Here is a 4,545-nt window from a genome sequence, read left to right on the forward strand (position 1 = left end):
AGATGGATTAGTGGTATTACAAATTATGGCACATCAGATGCCATGTACTGTAGGACAGTGTTCCTTTTCTTTTATAGTTATAGAAAGTAGTTTAAAAGATTGCTTTTTTATAGCATTTTCTGTTTTATTGCTGTAATTATTGTCAAAACACACTGGTATATTCGGATTATCGTTGACTGATTTTGCAGTTTCAGCCATCTTGCAATTTTCTTTGAAAGGTAAGCTACGGACGAGCATCGTATTTCTCCAACACTGTTCGTCTCATTATATACTTACTCATGGCAATATAAGACCAATAGTAAACTTCATAATCAGTTTTTGCTGCTGTCGAGATTAGCTAGTGACTGACACATCATTCACAGGTCTTTGTAAGACCTACCACTAAGAATCCTGGCGGGGATGTGACTGACTTACTGACCTTTCCTTCAGCGGTGCGCTAACACATTGAACGTTACTGTCAGCACTGACTTTCGTAGGTGCTCTGAACGAAATAACTATGCCCTCGTTATTTATTTCCTTTACTGAAACCTATTGCTCCTGATTATATTTTTTTACCTTTCAGCGTTAGTTCAAATTTCAAGCGATTGTCATATGCATGCCCTAGAAAATCGAGAAAGCAACCAAGTAGGCTTTTCTGCAGATCTTATTTAAAATGTCTAAAAATCAGGTGATTTTTTTAGATTTAAGTGACTGTTCACAAATCGTAAAGGGATTTGATGAGGCATTATGTCTTTATAACAAGATGAAAAATACCTCCAGGGATGAGTGTTGTAGAGAAAGAGGAATGGATTCACATTCAGATGATATCCAGATTCTTATGTAAGAAACGTTTCTTTGAAAATGCCACGATCGATTTGCAGTCCAGTTCTATCAATTTTCCTGGGGAATCCGAACGCTAATGGAATTCTCAGAGATAGTGGAAAAAAATCCTAAACATTTTGATGGCATCTTATTATTTGACGATGAAGTTTCGTTAACAATCATAGCTATCATCAATTTAAGAAAAAGTAAAGTAAAAAAATCCTCTGTAATATGACGCCAATGAATGGTGAACGCCATATTAAAATACTTCAGAGCTTTGAGTTGCCTATTGTTATTATAAGTGGTACGATACTGCGTGTCTCATATTTATTTTCTCTAGACTAGTCTGTGGAGATTGAGTGTATTTAAAGAGCGACATCATGGAACCATCAACTGCTTTGTTTCCTGACTACTAGTTTCAGCCAAGTGACAATCATTAAGTTACAGTTTAACGTTACATTAAGTCTGAGGAAAGTTTTTTTGACTTCAAACATACAATCGATTTTTAGTGACAGCATCTGCCACATACATGCCTCATATATTTTCCAGCAGTCAGCAAGTGCAAAACGCGAAGTTCTATTACGTTATTCATCATATTGTATCGCTAAAGTCGTACCACGTGTTACGCTATAAATTTGGCCAAGAGCGTAGCATACATACATGTCGATTCTTGAGTTTGTTATTCATTCACTGAAGACTAAAAACTGTAATAGGAAAGAAGATTAAGTCTTAGCCTCCCATCGATGACTGAGTGGTTCGATGTGGAATACATGCTCGGTTAGAGTAATGACGTAGGAGGAAACAGGCCCTATCATTTCCAAAGGAACTATTCTGGCAACTGCCTTTACTGATTTAGAGGAACGACAGAAAACCTAATCTGGATGGTCACGCAAGAATTTTCACTTTACCAAATGCGAATCTACATTTACATCCATAGTCTGAAAAACACCGTGAAGTGCATGGCATAAGGTACTTCCCATAGCACATATTAGGATTTGTTTTTGTTCCGTTTGTGTATGGAGAGTGGCGAGATTGATCGCTGAAATGCCTCTGTGCGCACTGTAACAAGTCAGATATTTTCTTCGGGCTTCCTACGGAAACGATGCGTAAAGGACTGTAACATATTCCAATATATTTCATTTAATACTGCTTCTTGAAAGTTGGTGAATAGGCTTTTGCACGATAATTGGGACTTGTCTTCAAGCTTCTGCAAGTTCAGGTTTTTCAACATCTCTTTGATGCCCTCCCGTGGGTCAAACAAGTCAGTGACTTTTTGTGCTGTTCTTTTATCTACTTGTTCAGTATACCTTGTTCATCCTTTTTGGGATAGGAACTACACACTTGATGAGTGTTCATGATGGGTCGCATCGGTCTTTCGTAACCGATCTCCTTTGTAGACTGGCTACATCGCAGTAATGAACTGAAGTGTGCTGCCTACTTCATGTAAGATTAAAGCTATGAGGTAATTACATTTCAGATGAGCCCAAGCATTTTATGAGCTGACTGAGTCAAGTCTGCACTGTAGTTCCTTCTCTAGATTGTCGTACAGATGACAAAATGGTAGATATCGAAATAGACGACAGAGGGATAGAGAAACAATTAAAATCGCTCAAAAGAGGAAAGGCCGCTGGACCTGATGGGATACCAGTTAGATTTTACACAGATTACGCGGAGGAACTTGCCCCCCTTCTTGCAGCGGTGTACCGTAGGTCTCTAGAAGAGCGTAGCGTTCCAAAGGATTGGAAAAGGGCACAGGTCATCCCCGTTTTCAAGAAGGGACGTCGAACAGATGTGCAGAACTATAGACCTATATCTCTAACGTCGATCAGTTGTAGAATTTTGGAACACGTATTATGTTCGATTATAATGACTTTTCTGGAGACTAGAAATCTACTCTGTGGGAATCAGCATGGCTTTCGAAAAAGACGATCGTGTGAAACCCAGCTCGCGCTTTTCGTCCACGAGACTCAGAGGGCCATAGACACGGGTTCCCAGGTAGATGCCGTGTTTCTTGACTTCCGCAAGGCGTTCGATACAGTTCCCCACAGTCATTTAATGAACAAAGTAAGAGCATATGGACTATCAGACCAATTGTGTGATTGGATTGAAGAGTTCCTAGATAACAGAACGCAGCATGTCATTCTCAATGGAGAGAAGTCTTCCAAAGTAAGAGTGATTTCAGGTGTGCCGCAGGGGAGTGTCATAGGACCGTTGCTATTCACAATATACATAAATGACCTTGTGGATGACATCGGAAGCTCACTGAGGCTTTTTGCAGATGATGCTGTGGTGTATCCAGAGGTTGTAACAACGGAAAATTGTACTGAAATGCAGGAGGATCTGCAGCGAGTTGACGCATGGTGCAGGGAATGGCAATTGAATCTCAATGTATAAAAGTGTAATGTGCTGCGAATACATAGAAAGAAAGATCCCTTATCATTTAGCTACAAAATAGCAGGTCAGCAACTGGAAGCAGTTAATTCCATAAACTATCTGGGAGTACGCATTAGGAGTGATTTAAAATGGAATGATCATATAAAGTTGATCGTCGGTAAAGCAGATGCCAGACTGAGATTCATTGGAAGAATCCTAAGGAAATGCAATCCGAAAACAAAGAAAGTAGGTTACAGTACGCTTGTTCGCCCACTGCTTGAATAGTGCTCAGCAGTGTGGGATCCGTACCAGATAGGGTTGATAGAAGATGTAGAGAAGATCCAACGGAGAGCAGCGCACTTCGTTACAGGATCATTTAGTAATCGCGAAAGCGTTACGGAGATGATAAACTCCAGTGGAAGACTCTGCAGCAGAGACGCTCAGTAGCTCGGTACGGGCTTTTGTTAAAGTTTCGAGATCATACCTTAACCGAGGAGTCAAGCAGTATATTGCTCACTCCTACGTATATCTCGCGAAGAGACCATGAGGATAAGATCAGAGAGATTCGAGCCCACACAGAAGCATACCGACAATCCTCCTTTCCACGAACAATACGAGACTGGAATAGAAGGGAGAACCGATAGAGGTACTCAGGGTACCCTCCGCCACACACCGTCAGGTGGCTTGCGGAGTATGGATGTAGATGTAGATGTAGAAAGTGTGATTCTACTTTATTAGGATGCACTAGATAAAGTGTTATAAAGATCTCAATAAAAGAGGATATGGAACCAAATTTGGATGTGACATAGCTTCATGGTTGAGAAATGAGGATACATTAAAAGAGCTGGTGGAAGTGACCTCCCCCACCTGTGTACCAGTTTAACACGATGCTGCATGTTCGTGAATATTGCTGCCAGCGTACTGGAAGTTACACTGGATGTTCTCACGTAACGTGTCGACGTGGCAGCATCTGTGAAATGTGGTAACAGTAAGGTTCTGCGAACTGTGGGTGGGTCTCGTGCGTCAGTGTAGCGTGCATTATCACAGCGGCGTATCGTAGGACCACTTTCTTTTGACGCTACAGTATAGTATGTTAGATATTGTTTCGTGGATTTGTGAACCATTTGGATGACAAGGAACTGACACTTAGCTGGTACCAGCAAGATGTGGCTACATGCCATTCATCTAAAGGGAGTATGATTGCAGTGGAATCATTTTTCCCTGAGAGTGTGATTTACAAAGGATTATGGCTGCCAAGGTCACCTGAAGTGACCTCCGCCAAGTTTTTAGGGACCTCTTAAAAGGAGAAAAGAAGAAACCACGCACCATCGACGAGTTACGTGAGAACATCCGCCGTGAAATCCAGGCAGT

The sequence above is a fragment of the Schistocerca cancellata genome, chromosome 4 (genome assembly GCF_023864275.1).
Source record: "Schistocerca cancellata isolate TAMUIC-IGC-003103 chromosome 4, iqSchCanc2.1, whole genome shotgun sequence".
In the NCBI taxonomy this organism is placed as follows: Eukaryota; Metazoa; Arthropoda; class Insecta; order Orthoptera; family Acrididae; genus Schistocerca; species Schistocerca cancellata.